General features: G+C 45.2%; 1 long non-coding RNA gene across 11 annotated transcripts in view; it reads right to left on the reverse strand.

Annotated features, from left to right (window-relative positions):
* Positions 1–25,801, reverse strand: part of LOC106037673 (uncharacterized) — a 231,787-nt gene that overhangs the window by 98,376 nt on the left and 107,610 nt on the right. For 8 of the 11 annotated variants that reach the window (XR_010834217.1, XR_010834210.1, XR_010834213.1 and 5 more), the window contains exon 1: positions 12,135–13,522. The exons of the other annotated variants lie outside the window; for them this stretch is intronic. This is a non-coding gene — a long non-coding RNA (uncharacterized lncRNA). Of the gene's footprint in view, positions 1–12,134; positions 13,523–25,801 lie in introns of those variants that run through there. 11 annotated transcript variants of the gene reach the window in all.

The raw sequence follows: 25,801 nt of genomic DNA on the forward strand, positions 1-25,801 counted from the left end.
GGCCAGTGAATGTTGGCAGAGTGGTTACAGCCAGTTCTCACCCCTCTGCCTTGGAGGAACGGAGCTTTCTCCATTCGAAAGAATGAAGAGAAATGAGGCAAATGAGATGGGGCAGTGTTTACAGAAAAAAAAGAAAAAAAGAGAGAGAGAGAAAAATTGGGATAGATGAACAACAGCTGAAAAGCCATGCTGATTATCTCAAATTGCCTGGCAGAGGAGATTAGATGAAGAGCAAATTTAAGCAGGCAGGGAGAAGAGAAAGCAAACTAGGTACTTCTTGTATTGCTTGCTTGTCTGCTGTAGCATGTTTTTGCATTGCTGTGGACCAGAGAAGCCCCAGTGCTGCGTGGGGAGGAAGTGTATTGCCAAAGCTGCAGATGGGAGCTGGAAATGGGTACTGACATGTAGATGTAGGTTCTCCTTGGGGTTGAAGCAGGGGGACAGCTCTTGCACAGCAGCACCAAGGTCTCTGGCAGAGTTGTTTGGTACCAGCCTGCAGGACTGCAGTGGGCAACCTGATCTGTGGCTGTGCTGTCTTCCCACGTTCACATCAGGACTGTGTCTGCCCCTGGGTTACCCACACATCTGAGTACCCAGAGAGCAAAGGAGAAGCTGTGTCCTGTTGTCAGCCGATTGCTGTGTGCTAAGAGAGGGTGGCTCAGTGGCACAGCTGGAGACAGCAGGGAAGGGAGGGAGAGAGCTGCCACGCTTCTCAAGGATATAGCAACCTTCATAGCCAATCAAACCAATTGTCCAACTGTTGTAACACCTTGTCTCAGATGGTGGCCAGCATCAAGGATAGATGTAAAACACTTAAAATGGGAAATAACTAACTAATATGTCCATTGGGGAAGTTTCTTTATAACCCCAGGCAGTTAGTGGTTGGATTTATGCCTTGAATCTCAAGGGCTGATATTTCTTATAAATTTTTTATTTTCTCTAATGTAACTGTGAATGTTCTCACTATCCACAGAAATAGCTTTTTTTTTCTTTTTCTTTTTTCTTTTTCTTTCTTCCTTTTTTTTTTCTTTTAACCAAGTCTGTAAGCTCAGAGGGTAATATCCTGCAGCAGGGAGTTCCACAATTTAATAGGGTATCATAAAAAATAATATTCTCAACACTTCCAAACTGATGTTGCCTTTTTAATTTCAGAGCATATCCCTTTATCCCAGTAGTGAGAACCTCTTAAAACATTATTAATTATTTATATACTTCTAACACATACCCCTTCTTATTCATCTCCTCTCTGAACGGTATCTTCCTTCATTTTTTTCAGTCTCCCCTTATCTGAAAATCCTTCCCAGCCTCCAAACCATTTTCACTGCCTATCTCCAGGTCCTGCTATATTCTTTTTTAAGAGGAGTTGATGAGAAATTAGCTAAGTATAAAAGGTGAGGGTTTATCAGTAACTCTATGATGGTATTATATCTTTAATGTTAATATCAGTCCCACGCTGGAGATATTTTTGCTGTGCATCTAGTTATGCTAAGTTCAAGGAAAGATGGGGGGGTCTGACTCCAATGAATAAGCATCTTTGTGCAACATCTATCTCCTGCTGTTCCTCATGCCTCTGAATACAGCTCTCATCTTCTGTCTTAGTGCATGTTATCAGGCTGTGTTTCTTGTTAGGGATTGTCATTAGAATGGTGACCTGCCAGGGTTACATAGCTGCCCAGCTCCTATCAAATAAGAACTTGAAATATTTTTCTGTTATTTTTAAATACAGCCTTGTACCGCCTCGTTTAACTTTAATGTTCTGTTTGAATGCATTTCTCTGTAGTCATCTAAGAGAATAATCCACAAGGAAAAAAACACTGTTGCTGTCTTTTTTTCTCTGCTAAATTCTTCTCTGAACTGAGGTTCAGAGAGGAAAGATAGTTTTGGTGATACGACTAGTGCAAAGCACTATAGTAAAAAGAGTCAAATCCCTGCTCTGCTCTCCCTTCTGCTCCCTCATGTGATCTCATCACTAACAGAGGCTATGGGCAATCACAAGTGATCAAGCTCCTGATGCTTAACAAGTTACTGCTCATCAGCTGAACCGTAGAAGCAAAGATGTCCACATTCCATGTCCACAGAGATAGCAAAATAAAATCTCTTCACTTAAACTACCTTCATGGAGCACACCAAAGGGCAGTTAAAGCTGGCCAGCTGGCATTTAGTCAGCTATGAATGCACATCCATCCTCTCAAGGTTTCCACACCTGTAATAATTCCTTAGCTCATAGGAGAGTGGGGGGAAAGCAACAGAAAAACTGTATAGAAAAACCTGTCACAGCACTGCAGCCACATGGCTATGTCTATGTTGCATGCCTGATAATACAAACCAGCAGTGGGCTGTGACACCATACAGAAAAGCATCCCCTCTGGTCCCAGGCTCCTCTTTTCTCCTCCCTTCCACTCATCTGAGGTCAGCAGAAGGATGAATGCAGTACGAGTCAAAACCAGAAGGTTTTGGGGGAGGTCTTGGAACCAGGGTGATGCTCCTGACACTGCCAGAGGAAGGACAGCAGCAAGCACAGGTACTGGGATGGACCAGCACCACCCCATACATTTCTGCCCTCCATCATTGTGTGAAAGCCAAAGCAGACACTGCTGCTGAGAGAGGCAAGTCCTACATCTGCCAGGAAAATGCACAGGCAAAATAAGCAGCATGAGTGAGGTCAGCTTGATTAGGGTTGTACAGGAGCTCCAGGAACAGCCCAATTTGCTTGAAGCCGGCCCAGAGCTGTCATGACACAAGCGTTGTTTGGTGCGAAAGAGAAATGTGGACTTAACAAACATCGCTAATAGAAGAGGAAAAAAAAAAAAAAAAGAGCCTTCTCCTTATTGCTCCAGATTACTGTATTATTTTCAGGGTTGCTTTTTTGCAGGTTTGGAAATAAACTCCAAGCTGTTTTGCAAACCCTTCATATTCAGTGCAAACATCTTACTTTATTATCTGTGGTTTTGTTGTTGGTTTTCTTTCTTCCTCCTCCTCTTTTTTTTTTTTTTAATCCATTCAACCATTTATTGGATCTTCAATTCTCCAGTGTGCATTTCTTCTTTGCTACACTATCTCCTGCTTTTCACAGATAAACACCTCACACCTGGGAGACAGGCTCCCCTAATTAGTATTAAAACCTGAAATTTTTTTCCACCATGCTTTGAAGCTTTCTAGGATGCCTTTCTGTGAATAATAATGTCCTCAATTCAACATAATGCAATGCTCAATCAAAAGGAGCTACAGCAATCACTTCCCAACAAGCCACATTGCCCCTTCCCCTCCCTCCATACAAGTGACGAGGCAAGGAAAAGTCCAGCTGAAAGAGGTGCTCAGAAGCTGAGGTTTCTCTGTGTGGCAGCCTTCTACCCTCAGAGTGCTCTATGCAGAAGGAAAACAGGGACAAGTCTGCCCTGCCTTCCCGCTTTCTGGGAGGGGTAGAGAAGCCAGAGTTCAGGCAACTCTTTTAAAAGCGCCCTGGCCCACTGTAGCATCTTGCATAAAATCCTACATAAGAGAGGGTAAGAGAAGTGGGGCGGACGGAACCACACATTTCCTGTGTGGGAAGGAGAACCAGACATAAACGAAACACCAAACCATCCACACATCTCTTCGCTCTTCTCTGCAGAACACTTGTGGTCTCCTCCACAAGCTGCTGCCCTTGAGATGCCAGCTGGGCAGCTGCCTGCTGAAGACAGCAAGGTCCCAGGTGCTAAGGATGCCCACACTGCAGACCATTTCCAGTGGAGTCTTCTTTCAGAAATTCACAGCACCTGCTATCTTCCCACAGAGCATGTATATTTCAGAGGATGAAAAAAAATCATCCTTCCCCAACAGGAAGGATGTTTCTTGGCAGCTTTCCTAAGCACTTCTATTTAGAAACTAGCTAGGGTCACAGCTTCTGCTCCCTGAGGGCAAAGTGATACCACAGCCTTCACACACGGTAGTGCCAGCAACCCAGAATCACTGTAGATAATGGCTGTTACGACTCGGGCCACCCAGTCCTACTATTGTAAGGTTTATTATTCCTTATGTTAAGATTTTACTAGTGAATTTCTTTGCTCTGTGCTTGTGTGCACATGCAAATACAATGAAATACTTACAGGCACATGTTGAAGTATTGACTGTGGAACTTCAATACTGCTGTAGGAACATTTATAATTTGGCACCCTTGCTCATGGCCCAGTCCTACTACCCTTGCTCACGTGGGATCAGAACTTCAAAGGAAACTTAAATGACTTAGAAGCTTCAGCCTTCCCCTTCTCCTCCATTCTCACCAGAATTGCTCTTCCAGTCCCACCAGGTTGTTTCTAGAGAGCCTACTCGATGAGCAAGACATTAATCCGCTGTATGTAAGACCACTGAAATCTGTGGGACGAGATGCAAAGTGTTACTATGAATGACAAGACTTAGCAAATAGGTATGCTTTACAATAATTTGGCTAACATGAGAGAGTATTCCTATGTGAGACATGTGCAGGCCAGACAGTTTTATTTCCACAGAAGCTTTTGAAAACTCTCATAGTTTGCTGCTTCAGCCAATTTCAACTAGCCACATCAAGGCAATGCCATAATTGTAAAGGACTGAAGAAAAAAAACACCTTCCCAATGTCAGATCCCAGCTTTTCTTTGCAAGTAAGGTAAAACCTCTGAACAGCAAGATCTGGCAAGATCTTCTGTAGTCAATCCTTGAGCAGTTTCCTACTGTGGGGAAGGCTCAGGAAGAAATGTCACTCAGGACAGTTGTTCCTTACCGCCCCAGTCCTACAAAGCCTTCAGAATCTTAACTTCCCACCAAAGCTAAGAGGAACTAAGAACTAAAACAGAAGTAGGGGGACTAAGTATTCTCCTGGACTTGGAAGAATGTGAATGAATCCTGCAGACATTTTGTGAGTGATTCAGCGTATCAGCAGCAGTCTGTACTACCATTTGAGATGCCCCAGGATTGATGAGGTGTCTGTACAGGACTGGTGGACATGGCACACAACTCATGGGGTGCTCAACAGAAATGCTCACCTGTTTGTAGGTGTCTTTAGGTAGAAAGTGGAGAAAGACAGTCTGGATTTAGGCAGTCAGACCTGTACTTTGTGGGATTTCTTGTACATCCTCAGGCACCTGATATTGGTCCCTGTCACAAGACAAGATGCCAGACTGGACACACTGCTGCTGTGATGCACAAAGACAATGCTGGATGACAAGTATCCCCACCTCAGATTTAAAGCACCAGGGGAAACATGAGAACACATCATGTAATTATTAAATTCTGCTTTTTGTTAAATGCTTCTTGCCAGTCCCTCCTTCCCCGACATATAGAACTAGCTAGGCTCAATGCAGTTCTGAACATCATCTAAATGCCTACTGGGCTGAGAGGTCAGCTAGTTCACCAACCATATCAATTAAACGCAGGTTATTACCCTTTCATTATTATACAACTGAATCCCACACATCTAGTGAGCTGGTGTTTGGATGACTTCACGCTTCTTAAAACTCATACCATTAATTAGAGTGCTGTCAGCTCTCCTCTGATTTGCAGCCCCTTCTCCCCACGGCTTTTCCAGCCCTGTGTCCCTGTATCCATGTGGCTCCCAGTACACCCTACTCCTGCCTCGCAGCTCCCCTTCCTACCCCAGAGCTGGGGTAGCTGCCTCTTATCCTGAATTTGGAGCTTCTCTCTCCACTTTTCCCAGACCCTTGCCTATTGAACCAGCTCTTGCTTGAACAGAACCAGCTAATTGTATTGAATTATGCCAGATTTTAATGTGGCTTCCTAACACAGACACATGCCCATGGGGATCTATGCTGAGAACACCAAGCCCACATCATCTTTGATCTAAGACACTACGAGATATAAACCCTTGATCACACTCCTCAACCTAATTTATCGTCACCTTCCCCTTCATAAAATATCTGTGTCCAAGAACATCGTTGCTGATTTGATCACAGACAAATTAATCGTTGTATATGCAGTATGTAGTGGCATTTCTATAAGAATGTTTAATACTAGTGAAGTGGTTGCATTGAATCAAAAATTATAAACTTTTCCAGCTCTCTTATAATTGCTATTCAGGGAGTCATTTGAATAGCAAGCCTCCAAAAGGATATGAGCAGCAGCATTTTTGTAATGAAAGAAAATGTCTTCCATGAAAAGAACAGCCCCCCTGCTCTCGAAAGAACTCTGGTTTATATCCTGAGAGGTTCAGACTCTCTTCTAAAACTCAGACTCCAGTCCTAAAACACCTTATTATTTTTGTAAATTCTACAGAGGAACTACCATCATGCAAACCAGCAATTACAAAAACAATAACGGCGCAGGCTTCCCCACACCCATTATTTTTGCCGAACAACATACCCCCCAGCCACTATTAGGAAACACACTACAGCTCGTGCTCTTATGCTACATGCAATATGATTTCACATAATGAACCATGTACAGTGTAATTGATGGAAACCATATAACTCATGCAAACAAATGGATGTCTAACAAATAAACATATCTGAAATGAACTTGGACTATTTGTGTGTTCAGCTGAGATATGAACTACATCTGCTGCAGGTGACAGAAAGTGACAGAAAATGGCAAATGAAAATGAAAACCTAACTGTTTTCTAATCTAATCAGTTCTTTCCTTGTTCTTTATGTCTGCTGGAATGTGTTGGCTAGAATTTTTAACTCCAGTCCTAAGGTTTTGTCAGAACCGGTGTACAGGCATCAAAACTGCCCCATAGCTAAGGTTAGGTATGGAGATTTCCACTGGCTGATGTATAATTATTGAATTCGAATTTCAAATTTGGCACTGGGGACAAATGGATTTATTAAATAATTGCTTCAGTTGAAGATTTAGAAACTCTTACAAAGCCGACATTTTAAAGATGACCATTGAAATTCAGACCTGTTTTTCGCGTATTTCTTTGGGTTTCACTATCTTAAATCATATATGCTGTGCACACATCAAATTTCACCCAGTATCTCATCTTTACAATCTTTCAGACATAGGGCAGGTATTGGGACTTGAAATGAAGACCTTTAAAAGTTATTTCTATCATTTTTTGCAACTGGATTTAGCCTGGCAGAGAAAACCAATAGATGTGAGAGCTGTCATCAACACCATGCTCTGCTATGCATCAAGGTGCGAAAGAGACCTTTGTGCGCAATGTTGTTTATGGACATTGCATTTCACTTAATGAAAGGAAGTAAAATATAGATGCTGGGTCCAAATGGCAGGGTTTCCCTTCACTTCACTTTCAAGCATATTGTCAGCGTAAAAGGAAACAACCAAAAGCCAGCCCCAAGCGGGCCAAGTCTTTGTTACGGGAAAAAAAAAAAAAAAAAAAAAAAAAAAAAGTTCAGTTCTTAACTCATCGTAACTGCATAGGCACAAAAGACTTGTAAAGATGGAGCCACCTGCAGAAGGTGCAAACAAGTACTGGATCCCATCTCCTTGCTGGTGTGGTGGAAACCAGAAGTGCTTTGTTTCTCCTACGGTTTTTTGTCAGGTTAGCTCTGCCCTTACTTGCCAGGAAAAAATCCCGCCAGGAGAAAATCCTGCGAGGATGTCTGTAAGCTAACAGCAGAAAGCACTGTGGGAATCTGGTTCAGGTGAACATGAGGTGGTCTCAGAAGTCACCTCCTCCTAGCTGCCTGCTCCCACATCACTCTGCTCACCACCACTGCCCGCAGCAGCGCTTGCCTGAGCTTTCAGTGCTGCAATACACAGCGGCAGCCCAAGCCCACCTCTAACAGCAGCTTCTGTTGGCATCTTGGACTGCCAGCTGCAGCGGCTAGAGAGCAGATTTGTCCTCTCGCTGCTTTTCTGGTTCCAGAGGCAGACACATCCAAGAGTGGGGCAGGCACCAGGGGGTGGCTGTGGTGACAGAGACATCTGCCAAACTCAGAAGAGCAGAGCTGGCAGCAACATGAGCTCTTAGCCACATTGAAACAAGAACTCAAAATGCCATCTGAGGTCTTGCCTGCAAGGGAGAGCTCCAGCAGTGATGTTAGTGGGTATGCAGACTTACATGTTAGCAGAACAAATCCCAGCATGAACACCCTTATCCCAGTATGAGCAAAGGAGGGTTATGACGGCGCAAACTCCTTCCAAGACAACATCAGCTAACCTGAAACAGGCTCCTCTAATAGCCAAAAAAAATCACACCTTGAACAAGGATTATACCTGTAAATCGTATTAGTTTAAATCCACCTCTCCAGTCATATCAGAAGGATGTTCCCATACAAACAGGGTCTGAAGAAGGGATAAAACATTGGCCAAAAGGATGGGGTGACACGGTGGCCAGTTTATGTAGGGCTAAAGGGAGGAGGGCTGAAGCACAGCTTGAGAAGAAAGCCGGGGGGGCGGACTGACACAGCACTGGTTAGGACTGTGAGGAAAGATGAAATGCCCTTCAGGAGGAAGTTCTTGGGGATTATAGCTCTACACCCTTGAGCACACTGCCGTACAGCAGTCATGGTAATAATTAATAACAAGGAAATGATTCTCGCCCTGTTCTGGTCACCTTATTAAAGCGAGGATATTGTGGAAATGGAAAAATCCCAGCAGGACAGCACCTGGGATGATAGATGGATGGGATGCATTTTTAACAGACCTTACTACATTTCAGGAAACATATTTCTGAGGGGAAAGTGCCTGCAGAGCTTTTATATTCTTTTCCCAGTCTGCTGCTACCAGATGAGGCGAGGTGGACCCTTGCTCTGCCCAACCGGTGGCCAATTATGTTGTGCTCTGTGGCCCTTAAATGCTTGGCTAATCCAGTAACCTTGTCTTTATATTTTTTTTGTTGCCTTTCTCCTTTCACTGTGGGCTCTTACCAAGATAAGGAACAGAAGTTGTTAAAATAATGTGAGCCAAGGTGTTCTTTCTGCATGTCTGGAGCGGCCCACAAAAGAGTTGCTGCTTGCCCTGAAGGACTCCTGAAATTCATTTTTCAACACTTAGGTCAAGCTCTAGTTTCTAATTTAATAAGGGATGGTCTCAAATAGTGTCAGTGCACAAGAGGTCAAGATAGGCTTTGAGTGGGTATCCAGATGGGCAAAACTGAGTTGCACATAAACACAGGACTCTCCGAGTTTCATAAATACCCAGGAGGGTATAGTTTTGGCAGCGCTGTACTGGCCTTTTAGCCCTAAATTGTCCCCCCCCAGGGGCCCTGTAAAGCCCACAGGTTGCTCCCAGTGAGGCAGCCTCACAGCTGCATGGAAGCAAACCCAGATCCCAGCAAAGAAAACTTCCCAAGCAAGCTCTGAGTGCTTTCTGCTCTGCCCCTGCAAATGCAGCCCCAGGCTGCAGCTCCTCTTGCCAAGGCTTTTAGGTGACATGGTGGGCTAGCAGAGAATGGGCCATTCACCCTGCTCCCGCTGAGCCGCAAAGGGCAGACCTTTTGCCAGGATCCGTGTTACAGTTTACAGGGGAGGGCAGAAAAAAGAAAGAGAAAGAAACAAAAGAAAACCTTAGCCCTCCAAAACAATTGAACAAATATCCCTCCGGTTAATAAATAACAGGCTCGGCTGGGGAATTGTAATTGTGTGTATAATGCATCTCAGATCTGCGGTATAATTACACTCTGGAAACCATTGACTAATAAAAGGCACCAGCCAGGGGAAAGGATGCCTTCTTGCCATGGGTTGACAGGCAAGCAACAAACAAGACACACTTTTTCACCTTCTATTCAATAAAATCAGTGTATTAAATATGCAGGCAGAGCACCTCCATTAAGCAATTCACTTCCTTCCTTTTCTTTCTCTTTTTTCCCCCTTTTCTTCTCCTTTTGTTTCCATCAAGACAGAGAAGGTTAAAAAAAAAAAAAAAAAAAGCTATATATGAAACCCCTGGCTATACGTGAGCTGTGTTTTAATGAGGCTGCATCTTGGTCCCTCTGCTATACTAAGTAAACATGTTTCTCCCCCTGCAAAGAAAGGCTTTGAGTGCCTGGGCCTAAGGGAAAAGAGCTTGGGGAATACTAGTAGTCTTTTTCTCTGCCCCCACCCCTTCCTCCATTTCCACTAAAATAAAACTCTCCCCTACATTACAGAACAAGGGCTTGTTTACAGCGTAAAGGCAATATAAGCCATTTCCATACCACTCACAATGCATTTGGACCTTTAGAGGAAATCAGAGGCCAGGGGACTCACCTGAAAATCATGTTCTAGTTCCTAAAACTTACAGGAATCGCACCTGGCTTTAAACAAACCAGCCAGCTCCTTTCCACTGCACTGGAGTCCATGCGTACAGGAGCTGCAGCACAACCCAGAAGGGACAGTATGCAAGTACAACAACAGAAGCCTCTTTTCAGCCTTTCCCCATGGCATTGAGATGGGCACTGAGCTGGACTGAGGGACCTCTGCCTCCTGCCTGGGAGCCTGGCACTCAGCTGGTGCTGCCACATCCTTGCAAGGAGAGCGGAGGCCACATGAACCCTGACAAATCCTGCAGCACGGGCACACAGCTGGGAAGGGGATCTTGAACGTGAATCCCTGCCTTCCTCATCCCATCACAAGCCCCTGGCACTGGTGACCTCTTAGGTCCAGGGCTGGAGAGCACAGCAGAGCAGGCTGAGCTGCTTCAGCTTCCTCTCAGCTTGTCACTACGGTGAGAGGTGTCTTTGTAGGCATTTGCTTTACCTCCGACTCTGAGGAATGAAGCAGAAGAGACATTTCCCACGGACTGAAGAGTCAGGTATTAAGCTGGAAACCTGGATGCACATGCACCGAGTGGGTGAGCTGCTAATTTGGAAACCCCCAGGGTTGATTAGCAAGTGCTTCTGGTTTCAGATGCTTCCAACCGATGCACCTCATTTCCCACCTGTGCCTCCAAGGGTGCAAGTCCAGTAACGACCCCGCTGGGCTCCCTGGGATGCGGAACCTGGCCTTGAAGCAAGCAAGGAGAGCAATTGAGCTGCACTCGCTGTCGCTGCCTCCCTCCCGGGGCTGGGAGGGAGCAAAGAAAGAGTCGAGCTGGGGAAGTTTCCTGACTCAGCAGTCGTGCGTTCATTCACGGAGGCGCTGCTGCTGCCACTGCTAATAGGTTGTGGTAATGGAGAGGCGTCTCGCAGGCAGGACGGTGGGAGGCTGATCAGCTCCAGCAGAAGAAGTGAGGTCAGTGGTAATGAGCGACAGCGAAGAGGAATGCAAATTGCGGGAGGATTTATGGAGCAGTTTCTGCTCAGTGAGCAGATTCCAGATAAGTGGGCTGTTAATAAGGCAAGCAAAGCTCCTCAGCTGTGCCAGCTGTTAGATGGGGACAGCTATGTGCCTCTGACTGGCAGTCACCCGAGACCGGGTGCAGGGGTGCCCGCAGCACGGACACCAGCACGCACATGTTGCCTCACCACACGCATGGTGGTGTCACGTCCCTCCGTGGGCAGGATATGTGCTTCTACCCAGACAAAGGAAAGCTGAAGAAAAGCCGGGATGGGTGGCAGGCTGGCTTACCCGCACACAAGGGATAGCTGAAAAAGAGCACAGTTTTGCACACCCAAGCCCTAACCAGAGCTGTTTTTATCCTCGCTTCTTCTTTTTGTCCCTCCTTCCTTGATCTCAGAACTTGCTGTGCTGTGGAGATGAGTATCTCTCACCAGCCCCTCAGAGAAGGAGGGACCTGAAGTCACAGACAGCAAATCCCAGCAGAGCTGGGAAGGGCAAGCTTACCTTGCCCATCTCTTGCCTGCCCAGGCCCGAGTCTCTTGGGAGCACTGCTGCTGCGAATGACTAATGGTAGGTGTCATGGACTCTGCTGAGGAATGCCACTCTTGGGCCAGTCTGTGGTGTGCTGGTGACTCAGTGAGAAATCTTCCAGTAGGAAATCTTTCTTCTTTTAGATTTTTTCCTCCTAAAGGCCGTGGGATATGGTAGGAGTACCCAAGAGCCTACAAAACTTCCCTTCCCACCCGTCTTTGCCTCTTTCCTCTAAGCAATCTGCTGGCCTGCAACATGACAGATCCCAGTCTCCAGGTTAACAAGGCCTCACAGACTAGCTGCTACTGAGCCCTCATTGCTGGTAGGAGCAAGTTCACCCCAGCAAGGGGTGGTGAGCTGTGAAGCCCCACACAAAGTGTTTGTTGTAGGCCTGATGTGGGGCTACCCCGCTGGACTGGGATGGGGAGATCCTCCTCAATGAGAAGGAGAGGTGGTGGGGGCAGTTACCTCTGGAGGCACCATCCACACCTACAGGAAAGAGGACCAGCTAGGGAACATCTCTAACGCTGGACAAAGCAGACCAAGGTCCCCGGCTAAGAGGCCTCCTCTCCCATGCCTGTCCTGGGTATGCACGGAGGGCTCCCACAGATGTCCACGCACTGTGTGACACAATAAGGGAGCATGGATGACATGGACAGGGTAGCATTCTGCAGTGCTCACCACACACTGTGCTGCTTGTCTTCCTGGCAGTACCAAATTGCCTGGCTACATTTGGGCAGGTCCTCCTGGAGCAGCAGAGGGGTATGGCACGGCACATCTGCATCTTATCAGCAGCAGCACAACAGGGGAGTGAGAGACAGGAACTAAATGAGCTAATTTCATTCTGAATACATGAGACTTGACAAGTCTATTAAAGGGCTGGAGCCTAATGTGTCTCATTATGAAAAATTAGTGCTGTCCTGTAAAAATACTGGAGACAGTGCATCACTTAAGGAAGGGATGTCTTGAGGATGCGGTCTTTTTTTAATAGGCCCTACATCATCAGGGACATACAAACCTCAGGAATGAGCCAAGGGGGTTTGGACCTGGGAGCTAGTACTTCTCAGGTCTGACACTTGTGTGATACTTTAGTTTGCCCTTCTCTTTTTGCTTGAACAAGAAGCTGGAGCAGCCAAGGATCAAACGGACCAAGGAAGGATTTGGTTTGCTTGTTGCAGCATCTCACTGAAAAATCCAGTGAGAAAAACAAAAGGCTTGATTTAAACAGAAACAAAATGTTGTAAATTTCAAAATAAAAATAAATCATAAACATATTTTGTTGGTCCAATCCCGTAATGAGTTTTATTTCTTCCCTGGATTATTCAAGATTCTGCCTAATCTTTTCCTTTTAATTTAGATCAGTGTTAATGTCATTTCAATAAACGAGGTATTTCAGTGAAAAGAACATCAAAATTATTTTATTTTTATCTTTATTTTTGCTAAAATTCCTTGCAAGAGTTGGCCCAAGATTATCCAGTTTTGCCTCTCCACTCAGACCCTATCCCACCTCTTTCGCTACTTGTTAAAGAGTTTTGTCTGGTTCTGTTTGCAAGGTTGAATCTCCTCATGGCTCTGGGAATTGAACAAAGATAAGAAAAAGGATATTTCACTTTGTCTCTTCTCCAGCATTTGGGAAGAACCCAAGACATCTCCATGCCATCTAACATCTCGTTAGGTTTGCTATGACCATGGACAAACGAGCATGTCAACTACGTGGAGGTGAATGATCAATGGAAAGTCTTACTAAGTTAGGCATCTTTACTGGAGGAATGCATGTCCAAAAGAAAATTAGCTGCCCCTGCTGAAGTGTGATAAAGTCCTACAAAGAGAGCTATGGCTATAGCACACAGAAAGGCTGCAACATGTCATGCAGCAACAGAAGGGTGCTGGATTGGTCAGCACCATCCAACATCAGATCTTCACATCTCAGGGACGTTCAAACATAGCCTAGCACTGTATATTTTGCTGATTTCTACTATTATAATTAAAGCAAAAAGACTCTGCCTGCTAGCTACCTCTCTAGGAATGTTGTCTTCCAGACAGGCCAAGGAAAGAACATATATGACAGGTGTAGGAGCTCAGAGAAACCTAAGTAAGTGCTTTGTCTCACAGAATAAAACAACAATGAGCAATCTGAGCACCATCAAACCTGCTGTGAGAAAGAGAGAGAGAGGTAGGACCAAATCTCTTTAGACTTTAAGCTCCCTGGAATTAGGCCACTTTAAGAAGAAAAGGGACCACAGTTTAAAGGATTCAGGTAATTTCCCATTTCTTGAGACAACACTTTGACCTTTGCAAAAGAAACCACAAAGAACCCAGAACATAAAGGAATGAGACTTCTGTGCCGTTCCTTTTTTTTCATTCCTTCTCTCAGCTTTCTCTGTAAAAACAGGTAATTGAGCTGCCCTTTCTTGGGAAGATGCAGTTGTCTCAGTTCGAGCTTCGTAATACAAGTGCCACTACTGTTACCACTGGCATGACTGGAAATCTGAATGGAGAATATAGCTGTGTAAAATTCATCATTAAAAATAAATAAATAAATAAATATTGCCTCCACAGTATGCTCTAGAGCAGAGTCAGAGAAGACCCAGGGTCTGGGCTCAGCAGTAAGCTAAACCTATTGAAGCCTTAATCCTAAATCCACTGAAACCTAAAACAAATGCCCTAACGCAGATAGACAATGGGTAGCACAAGTTACTCCCTCTATTCAAATACTTCACAGCTACGTAGGCACGAAATGGTCAGTGGTGTGTGTTTGAGTTCTCCTGGGAGCTGGTACCTTGTGTCCACTGATGGTCCACTCGGCTTTGAACCCAGGTGAGGCAAATCCGTCTGCAGAGATGTGTTTTTCTGTCAGTCTGCCACAAGGATTTACACGCTTGGAAGAAAATCCAGACATAATGGATAGTAACAAGAAGTCTCTAGTACATGAGCCACGGGAAATGGGCAGAAGGTGAGATGGGAAGGGGAATTAAAGAGTTTGCTTGCTATGGAAGGAAAGAATATATCTCATCCACACATGCACGGTGTGGCTGCAGGAGTACCTGTCATGTACACAGAAAAAAAGGGACTCCTTGTGGGACCCCTGTGCCTACATACACACAGCTTGCATGGGCAAACAGGTGAGTAAGAACACTCAGAGGGACACCCTAAGACTGTCTGTCTCTGTGTCTCACACACTGACAGCTCTTAGCAGAAACTCAGGTGTGCATAAAAACTTCTGTGGACATGCAGTCATTTCCACAGGCACAGCCAATTCCAGACGTGCAGGCCTGCAACCACACGCAGAGGCACGCTGCCCATGCTGTGCGTGACTGATCCCACATACCAGCATACACTCTCAGCAACATACTTAGGTTCCTCATCCCAACATACCTCTGTGTCTTTAGTGACAGGTTTATAGCACTACAGCAACACAAATTCCCTGCTCCAGACAAGTTTCCACACAGGCTCAGTAACAAACATCCACACATGACATTGGATCACTAATCTACACCTGCAGATATTCCCATCACTAGTCCATGTGCATGCAAGGTGAATGGGACACTCTTGCCCAGCCAGATGCAAACCAGCCATAGGCATAGGAATACCTGCCTACCACAATGAATGACATATATGACCATGAATCATAGCCTCTTTGGTGAACTTTGAAGGTCTCTCTGGTTCTCAGGATCTGATCCCTTCTTTTCAAGGTCCAGCTCCTTCATCTGCTTGGTGCTCTTCTGCACCTCCAAAAGCTCTCTCTCTCTTCCCTCTGTAGCTCTCTTCAGAGAAGAAGAACACAGCTGTACTAATAGCCTAGCATACAGCTGACTGATGGCCTTCCCTTCATACCTGCCACTTGCCCACATGGAAACATTCACATCTAGCTGCCACTGCAGCACGGTCCAAAAAAAAACATTAAAAGGGAAATGAAAGGGACAAGAACTCCGGGGGCAAATCCCTCACTGGGTGCCAGGCAGCTGAAATCAACAGCCTAATACCAAGTTTGAACTTGGCCCAGTGTGTTGTTTTGACAAACTAAACAATTAATTAACAACTATCTCCCCAGCAGATCTCTTCTCGCGGCACAGTATGTGAGGAACTCACAGACCCATGTAAGGGCTCTATCGCCACCATTACATGCTGAAGAATAGCGTCTAATTAATTATAATGATGGCAAAGATTAGATCCAAATTCCCCTACACAGTGTGTACACAGCCCAAACAGACAAAATAAATCAGAGAGCCATACCCTAATCCACCAGCTTCAGAGGATTAAATAGGTGCATTGTAATCACAGGCTCAGAGCAGTCCCACTCAGTATGCACAGAGCTGCCCCCCTATGCGGCCGTATCTCTGAGAGATCCCGGGAAAGGTATCTCACTTCAGAAGGAAAAACATAATTTAGGCCTTTCCCACCTGCTGTCATTTATGATCTCCTGGCTTGCTTTCCCTCCCCACATTTTAGTCTGTGCATCTCAGGCAAACACCAGGGGTAATAATTTATCACTCTTTAAGCCACTCCTGCAATTTCAGATGGGGAAGACATTAGTTTTCATTGCTCTGCTAGCATGCTGCTGAGCTGTGCTCTGTTGCTTAACAGTAGGTGCTCCATTCCAGAGGTGGCAACATTTCAGACAGAAAGAGGGATTTTTTTTTATTACTTTTATTTTTGTGATTGAAGTTATTGAAGTAAAGATGCTTCCTTTTCCGCAACTTCATTGATATGAGCTATATAAAAAGGCTGGGATTCCACTGCTCATAAAGCAAGTCAGTATGTTCTCTGTTCATCAAGGCTGATTTCCAAATTCCAGTGGAAAAAATAAATACTTCTCAGAATGTAAAAAGAAAAAAAGCCCACAACGACACACATCTTTTCATGCAACAAGGGTAAAAATCATTAATTGTGTCACTAATCATCGGGTTAGCTCCACCCCTGGGGTGGCTGAGACTGAATCAATCCTATTACACCTACTGTGAAACTGAGCTCTTACTCTAGCTACGAATAGAATTGGGTGGTCCAGCCCATGAAAAACACTACAATTTGCAGAATGAAAAGCTTAATTAATACATATTTTTCCAAAGGAACAATTTTTTTTTTTAAAAACACAACCGGAAATACAGTCATTTTTCCACTTCTCCAATCCAAACAACGCCTATTGACATTCCTTGAAACCAAACATTTTGTTTTGGAATGTTATACTGAATGCTTCAATAGCCCTTTTTCTTGCCCGTACTAGAATTGATCTTCCATAATGTCTTGCTGCTCTCTGACTTTACCCTGCACCGTTCGGCTCACTCAGAGCAAATCTGCTGTACGCTATTGGAAACGTACTTCAGACAAGCAGACTGGTCCGCGAAAAGAGCTGCACGCACAATGCATCCAAACTACACCTCCCATGAGGCACCACAGCTCCATGGGCAGGTGCCACTTGATGTCAAAGAAATGCACAGCAAAATGCTTTGATTCCTTTCAGCAAGTGCAAATGTTTGAACCAATCCAAGTCAAAACATTCTGTTCAGATTCTAACATTTTCAAACTGTCAAACGTTGCTGTGTTTTGTGATTGTAAAGGAAATGGTGTTTTCCCTTGGAGAATCAATTCCATGGGAAATCTCATGCCTACGAAGCTGCGGCAGCTAAAAGGCTTGACAGAGGCTCCTCTTCTCTTTCACATAGGGTGCATCTTCACTGGAGGGGCAAGTTGCAGCAAGCACAGACATACATGAGCTAGCTTGTTCTCATATGCTGTTTATATAAGTACCAATAAAATTAGAAGAGGCCTCTGTAAATCCATTTGAGAAGCTTTGTAAGTAAACTGCTAGCCCACATTGGTAATCATGAAGCTCACCACTACTGACTTTAATTATCTAGGGTGGTTACTTTTATCCATCCTGAAATCATGCCTCTGGCTGCAACACAGACATGTCATTCACAGGATGACTCTGTATCCAGTAGATAACAAGGCATAGTATCAAGAACTTCCTAAATGGGTGAGACCAGATCTTCTAGGGGAAGTTTTCCGAGAACAGTTACCCCATGCATGGCCTTAAAGAAGAGATAGGAGGATACCAAAGTAGGATGAAAAGTGAGCATGGATCCTTAGGGCTACATAGCACACCAGAAAAACTCCATCCACTTCAGGAAAAAAAAAAAAAGAAACTAAATCCCCACATTCTCGCATCCCTTCCCCTCTCTTTTTGTCTTTCTAAGATAAAAGTTATAATATAACCTTCCATCATTTCATCACAGCCTCATACTGTGAACCAATCGATACTTTTTATTATCACCTATTATCACAAAAGTTGTAACAATCTCTGATCCATCAAGTATGGAGCAAGGCCCCATTCCGCTTGGTGCTGTACACGCATGGGAACAAAAAGATGGTCTTTGCCTAAAGGAAAAGCTAAATATAAGGCAAGAGAGTGGGTGGCTACAGACAGATGGGGAAGAGGGAAGCAATGAGACCATACACGCCACCGTAACAGGCAGACCTCTGCACACTGGGTGCTGAACATTTAGCTTGCTTTGGTCTGGGGTGGGCTATTTTGGAGGGGAGAGGGGGTAAGGGTGGGGGAATATGTGCTGCAGTAACGATGGATTTGAGGGTAGAACACAGCAGTGCCTTTGCAGATTGCAGAAGGGAGCAGGAAAGAAAGCAGGAGGATGCTCTCCTGGCAGGTGTGTGACTGGTGGCAGAATGGAGAGGCAGAGCTGGCTGGGCAGGGAGATCGTGATGGGCCTTGATCAAAAGAAAGCTTATTGTGTTAGAGAGGGTCTGAGGAAGCCTGAACTGAGCAGAGCAAAGCAGCAGAGGGTAGGTTTTACAGCAGTGTCCTCCAAAGTCCTTGTCAAGGTCCGAGCAAAATGTAGTATGACACCCAGGGGAAGGGAGGGCTTAGCTGGGCCTGACTATCCCCAAATAGTGTTTGGGAATGAAGAGAGATAAGCTGAACATTCAGAGGAGAATCTACTATTTGTTTCTGAGGGACTGCTTATTTGTTTTTCACAAGGGGTTCCCGCCTTTTCATCAGCCTGAATCAACCCCCTGATCCCAGCCCTAGGTTTCAGGGGAGCCGGCTGTGTGGGTCGAGGGCTGGCTATGAAGCTTAGGGCTGGATGTCAGGAGCACGGTCAGACTGGCCTGCAGTGACAGTCAGGGCTTGTGTGCAGACAGCAAGAAACAGCTTCTTCAGTGAGCACACTTAGCAGGGCAGAAAGAGGTGAGGGAGACTGGTAGCTGACTGAATGGCTGTTAGCTGTCAGTAAGCACCGCTTGCGTCTAACACCGATAATCTTCCCATCAGGGCTGCACAATGTCAGGAGCTGAAAGGTCAGGAAAACTCCAGCAAGCACCCCCTTCCCAGCTGTGCTTTGTGCAGGGCAGTAATGTTACCTTATCACCTCCGGAGAGCAGAGTGCAGAATTGCCTGGAGTGACAACTAAAAGGAGCGGAGGTCAGCTTGGTCTTGGCTGAGGGTGGCAATGCAGCCATGCGATGAAGTTGCAGCTCAGTCCCACACAACTTGTCATCTCTCTGTTTCAGTTTGAAGGTGAAGCATAGAGAAACTCAGGAAAAAAAAGTAAAGCAATGGGCAGAAAAAAAAAACTGAGGTGGTAAAGACAGGGCAGGTCTGAGACTTCACGCCAGAGCCTGGTGTGGATGGAGAAATATGGAGCTGGACCAGCAAGCAGATGTGCAGGTAACAAGGATGCTGGGTGAACCTGGGCACCGTGAGCTCAGAAGCAAAGGAGATGAAGTTGAAATCAGGCTGGCAGGGACTGCTTGGAAGACTAGGACCAGAGCACAAGCTGAGAGGTACAGGAGGGTAAAAGGGTGAGGGAAGAAAGGCCATACACAAGTTACGCTGCAAGAAGAGCCCTATGGAAATATGAAATTGGGGTAAGGATGGTGAAGGGGCCTTTTCTTCATAGAGGCAACTCTGAACAGGTAGTTTATATCACGCTCTGTCCTTCCCACCTCTGAAAGGCATACAGCAAACAAAACCAGGCCCAAATCTGTGGCATGGAGGATTGTATTCTGAAATCTGGAATGCACTTTAAACAGCAGCTTTCTCACAGCTTTTTCCTGGAGTGAGCAGAAAAGCATTTGGTCTGCCTCCTTTTTAATCCTTTCCCTTTCCCTCTGCTTTTCTTTTTTCTTTGTGAGGGAACACTGCAACCAGAAGGATCTCTGCGACACCAGGCCTGACCAAGCGTGGGGCAGAATCTGCTCATTCCAATTATCTGCCAGCCTAATCATAAAAACATCACGGTGCACGCTCCATATGTCATTTTTATTGAATTCATTCAGGAGTTTCTCGATTAATCTTTTATTATTCCTTTTCAAATCCCAAGGTTCCCATAACAGGGGCTGATCAGCTAAAGCAATTCTTGCACAGACTGGAAACAGTGAGAATTATCTTGGCTCTCGCATCCTTCTGTCACGTCACCAAAATTCCCTCTGGACTCTTCTTCGAGCACCTCCTGCCTGAAAAAGACCCTGGGCCCCCAGTGCCTCTTAGCCCCTTGGCCCTCGTCCATCCAAGCAGGAGAACCTGACACATCCCGAGGGCCAGTGCTTATGTACAGTCTTAAGAGGACCCCATCTGAAGGAGGAGAAATGATCACTCTCACACTGAGTACCCCTGAAAACGAGAGGTCCACTCTCATGCTACCAGCTCCTGTGCAGCACCCTGTTATAGTCCTCTTGTCCCATGCAAAAGTTGCATCATCTATTCCACCTCAATAAAAAAGGCAACAAAGGAGTTTTACATCCCACTTGTAGACACCTGTGTCATTCCCTACAACTAGGCAGGATGAGACCTAAAGGTACTGAGAGCTTCCCCAAGCAGTACTGTTGGTGAGGAAAAATTTACTACTGGGAGAATAGTAACTAACCATTTATTATCTCTGGGGTAGGGTATTTCTGTCCCAGTAACTTGTTTGGCATCTTCATCACCACCTCATTAAAGCTTCAGCTCATTAATTAAATATTTAATACATTAAATGAGGTTCCTTCTGTACTGAGGAGCTGAGATCTTGTTGCTGGTATGCGTGATGCTGTGTATCCTCCTGGGAGGCTCCAATTTGCCATACTAATTGCACAGAGACTCTTCAAAAAGCCCTGCACTGAGTCTTTGGCTGCTAAGCAAATTGTACACTCTGTCTCAGCAGGAAAGGAGCCTGAGCTGGCAAAAGGCACAGAACAGCAACTTACCCTTCTTCATGGCCCCTGGCAGTCTGGAGAGCTCACCCATCTGACAGGACGCAGTGCAAGGCAGCAACTCCAAGTCTGAAAATAACCTTCAGTCCTCATTTACACTGGTGTTCAGGGCAAGAAGCAGCAGCCCACAGCTTTGCTAAATCAAGCACGAGGCTTGCTAATTCAGGCTGTTAGGTGGGAACCAGTTAAACTTTCTATTAGCGTTTTAAAAGGTCCTGCTACCATCCCAAATGTTTCTGTTACCTTGGTTATATTTCAGCTCAGCTGGCAGCTGACTGAATGCAGCAGAGACGGACAGAAGCCTCTGGTAAGAGTTCCACAAAGGGGAGGGTGAAAATAGGAAAGGGGGCAGGAATCTCCCAGAGCAGATGGGCTACCAGTGGAAAAGAGATTTAGAGCAGCTGTAAAAAAACATATTGCTGCCCTACTTTGCCCTCATATACACTTTCTTGCTCCCAGCCTGCTGTCTACTTCCACCTCTGTCGTTACGGTGAGAAATCAACTATTCACATGGCCAAGCTGTGATAGAGAGGGCTGAAGTCTCTGGCAAGAGAGGGCAGAAAAGCTAATTATTTTTGTAAACCTTTGTTCGGCCCCTTCCCTTGCATTTCTCTCACAAACCAAGCCCTGATCACACCTATATGGAAAAATTAACAGCCTTCTTTCTATTGGTATCCACATAAAGCTATAAAGATCCAAGTTCCTCATGGAAACTGCAATACCACTAACATGGTTTACCTTGTAGGCACTTTTCTTAGATTGATTGAGGGATGTCTCATTCCTATACCATGTGAACAGCGTCATGTTGTTGTTCTGTTAGAAATCTAAGTAGCTATACTGAAATGTCTACGAAAAGTAGAGATTGAAACCCCAGGCCTCCAGCATCAGAAATGTGGATTTTGCAAGATAAAGAAATTCTCCATGAACAGGTCACAAAAGGATCTTAAAAGGAGTTTGGCTCTCCATGGGAAAAGATGGCACCTACATGTGTGAGATTTTTATCTGGCTATGAAGGTTAGGTAAGGAACACAGCAAGGAGGAGCTTAAAAGGGTTATTGGGCTTGAGTTTTCAGGTGGGATGGCTTCCCAGCAAGATGAAAATATAACTGGATTAAGGTTATTCTCTGGGAAGGAGAAGGGGATGGAGAAGGAATGACAGAGAGAACACAGTAACTAGCTGAAGCAGTGAATACTGATAAAGAAACAAGGAGGCATAATGTTGTCTGTGTCAGATCAGGCCACTTTGTAAAGAATGAAATCAGGCTGCTAAGGCAGGACTGGCAAAGCACAGAGCCAATGTTACAAGGGTTTTCCTCCCTGTGACTACCTGTAGCCTCAGAGCTTGTCTTGGCTGCAAGGCACTTACCCCAGACTAATTCTTCTGCCCCTGCTCTTCAGTCACCTTTTCCAAGCTGACATCGATCCAGTTATATTATCTCCGTCTTTCCTCCCCTGTTGACGAGGGGGGCTGAACTAGATGGAGGAGAGAGAAGCATATCACAGGACACAGGTTACTGGGCAGGCACCCCCAGATCACCCAAAGCGGATCAACTTCCTGGCGCAGAGAGGGCGTGCATCTTGGGGCAGGCGACTCTCGCTGGCTTCCTTCTGCCCTGTCACATTTTTCATTTCTTTTCTTTTTTTTTTTTTTATTCTTCCTTTTAACGTTGTAGTAAGAAAAGGAAAGGTAGCTCTATAAAAATAAAAAAAGCTGAGAAATGGGGAGAACATTAAAAACTGCTGGAGCATTTGGGTAAAGAGAGAAGCGATTGTCCTTTGAGAATGGGAAGGCAGTGAGTGGAACACCCGTCGGAGAGACTGTCTGTGGCAGCAGAGGGCTGCTCTCTCCTGGGGTGGAATGTAAAAGGGGTGCTGGCTTCTTCTTTCTGGACACCAGAAGAGAAGCAGAGTGCTTGGGCACCGGGCAAGAACCACAACAATAGATACAATGGTTGAAGACATTCCTCCACAGCTAATAAAGCACCTCCACGGGGTGAGGTACCCTCTGGTCCTTCATAAATAATGTTTAGTACACTGACACTATACAACACTTGAAGGGCTATTCGGTCACGGGTAAGGACCATTAGTTACAGATGTAGGAAGTAAATCACATCGATGACACAGGCCTCATCCAAGGTCACGTTGCAGATCAGTGATGAAATCAGGGATCCAGCCCAAGTCTGCTGACATTTGATCTCGTGCTCTGTGCATGGGAACACGGAATGGAAAATACAAACAGAGCCTCAGGAAGTACACCGCCTCTCACTAAATCCAAGTCTCAGGTACAGACAGCCCTACTGAAGCCAATGCTTTTACACCATTTAATGTTCTGTACAACTGAAAAGGAGTTGAGAGGACAGAAGTCCTTCCTTAGCCCAAAAACCAAGTTGGGGAGGAAAAAGGCCTGTTGGTAGGGCTAGGGCTGGATAAAGGAAAGTTTACTCACATGAACCTTTGTAGATGCTAACAAACGTCCATCAGTCTTCACAGTCCTCAATTTGGCCCCTTCCACATCACTAAATTCACCTGAAACTATGCACACTTGTAAAATCTATGATGTCCAGCCAAACGTCTTTCTCCAGTTACTTCAGAGAACATCATCTCCCATGACAGTCTGAGATCAATTTTCTTCACAGAGAACATTTTTCTGTTAATTATTTTAGAAGGAACAGTTCTGATGCTGCAGATCTTTCTCAAGTAAAATTCCCGGTGTAGTAGAGTATAAATACATAGTCATGTATAGGCCTGATCAGTATGTCATGGACATGAATAGCAAGGTCATCTGTAGTGGACTTCGGAGCAAGGTCTGAGTGTCTGGAATCGCAGAATGAGATGTGTCTGAAGGCAGTGGCTAAATAACCCCATTACATGGAAATGACCACGTACCTAGATTTCTATTTGTCAAAGCCACTGTGATACGTACTGTCCAAAGCAATGGATTACTGGGAAACGGGGCGAGGGTTTGCCAAAAACCATGTATATTTTTTCCCTGCTAGCTCACAAAAAATAAATAGATGAGGTTTACAGCTCTTACCACTTTGGATTGACACATTCTATTTGCCTGGATCTAATATTTCTCATGCCCTTGCTGCTGATACTACTGCTGTGCACTAAAGCTGTAATAAGTTAGGTAAATCCCAGACTACTCTTAAACAAACACAAGCCCTGGGTTATGAGCATTTCATTCTCAGCCCTTTTTGGGGCAGAGAAGCAGGGAGGGAGTTTTCTTTGCTCCAGATCTTCTTTTCTGTAATATTGAGTTGCTTTGAAAGACTCTCATCATCTGTTTTTATAGTCCAATTAACAATTCCATCTCTCTATGCCCCCTCCTCCCCAAAGATTTTTCTTTTTAAGGCTGTTTTCTCATAAAGAACAGGAGGCAAAATTTTCTCAAGGCATAACCCAATGAACTGACACTAGTGGAGAATTTAGTTGTACAGGATTTTAAGCCCATTAGATACCCAGCTCAAAGCCTTGGCTGGAGTGAAAAGCTATGCAGTCAGTGCCTGTGCTGAAATGACAGCCATGATACTTTCACATCAACAGTCCGCACTCGGCAATTTATTGCGTTTGGATGCAATTGCTGGCAATGACTTAACTGCCAGCATGGACACGACAAATCACTTTCAGCATCATGTCAGCCTTCTGTGATTAAATTGTGTATCTTAGATGGCCCAGTCTCATGGGATTGGGATATAAGGACAGACAAAGCCAACCATGGGTGTTGCCAGGATCACAGTCAGGAGTAAAATGGATGGGGCACGGCTCTGCACAGCCACAACCATTCTTGTGGCCCATGACTTGGAGCATGATGTTGGGCAGAGCTGATGAGGGGGAGCAGACCTGTTTGAGCCCTCTCCTTCAGCCCATGCAGGAAATTCATGCCTGAACGTTACAAGAGATGCCATCTGTTTAGTCTGGGTTGGGTGTGCTGCCCTTTAATTTAGGACAGTTCTGAGCAAGAAAACCAGGGGAGTTGGAGGTTAAAGCCAGAAGCAGGGAGATAGTGGGGAATACATTCTTATGCCTGTGGGTCTGGACCAGGTGGGATCAGGAGGGAGGATGAGGAGGAACTGCCAACTAAACATGGAAACATGGGCTTCCAGGACTCTGGCTTCCCTGCTCAGAGAATGAGGAGGAGTTGGAAACTCAGGCTGAGTGTGGAGCAGGGCTCTGTCACAAGAAGAAAGATTAACTTACAGCTCAGGAACTGACTGTAATGGCAGCAGCCAGTTCAATCAAGTCACTTCCAACACACAGTAACAATATTTATCAGGTGCTTACAGGCTACCCAGAATCATAGTACCTAAATGCTTTCTACAGATGGTGGCAGATCGTCACAGTTAGCCCGATGCTATTTTGCCCAACGTACCGTCCTCAGTACATTAGCTATCCCCCTGTATAGATGCCTAAAGAGAAGGCAAAGCTGTGTGAAACTGCTAGAAAACACACTCTGCAACAGAAGGCTGGTTCAAACAAGTCTGGACTTCCCTTTTGTGTCCACAAACACCTGCTGTAACGGGCCATCCCTGCAACGTCTTGCAAATCCAGAGTAATACATGCTTTGCAAATAAACAGAACTTGTAAATTAATGAAAGACTAAGCAAAGATGGTGGAAGTAGGTGAGATTGCCAAAAGTAATCTCCCCTTCTTCTTTGCACAGACAGGATGTAGCTAAAGAAAGACAGAGGCTAATTCTCATCTCAGTTACCCAGGCACCAGCCTAAAGGCTGTCCGCAGTCCTTCAGAAGGGCATTGGTATGACTGCAGTAAAAACCTATCCAAAGGCTACTAGAAGAGAAACTAACTTCTATTCTTTAAATACTCCAAATCTCAAAGAATAGTTGCAGCAAAAGCAGAAGCATGGTCTCAGGTAGAAGACGCAGAATTTCCTCGATTCTTGTATCAAACTTACCCTTAGCAGTAGC

This window comes from Anser cygnoides, chromosome 1 (genome assembly GCF_040182565.1).
Source record: "Anser cygnoides isolate HZ-2024a breed goose chromosome 1, Taihu_goose_T2T_genome, whole genome shotgun sequence".
Lineage (NCBI taxonomy): Eukaryota > Metazoa > Chordata > Aves > Anseriformes > Anatidae > Anser > Anser cygnoides.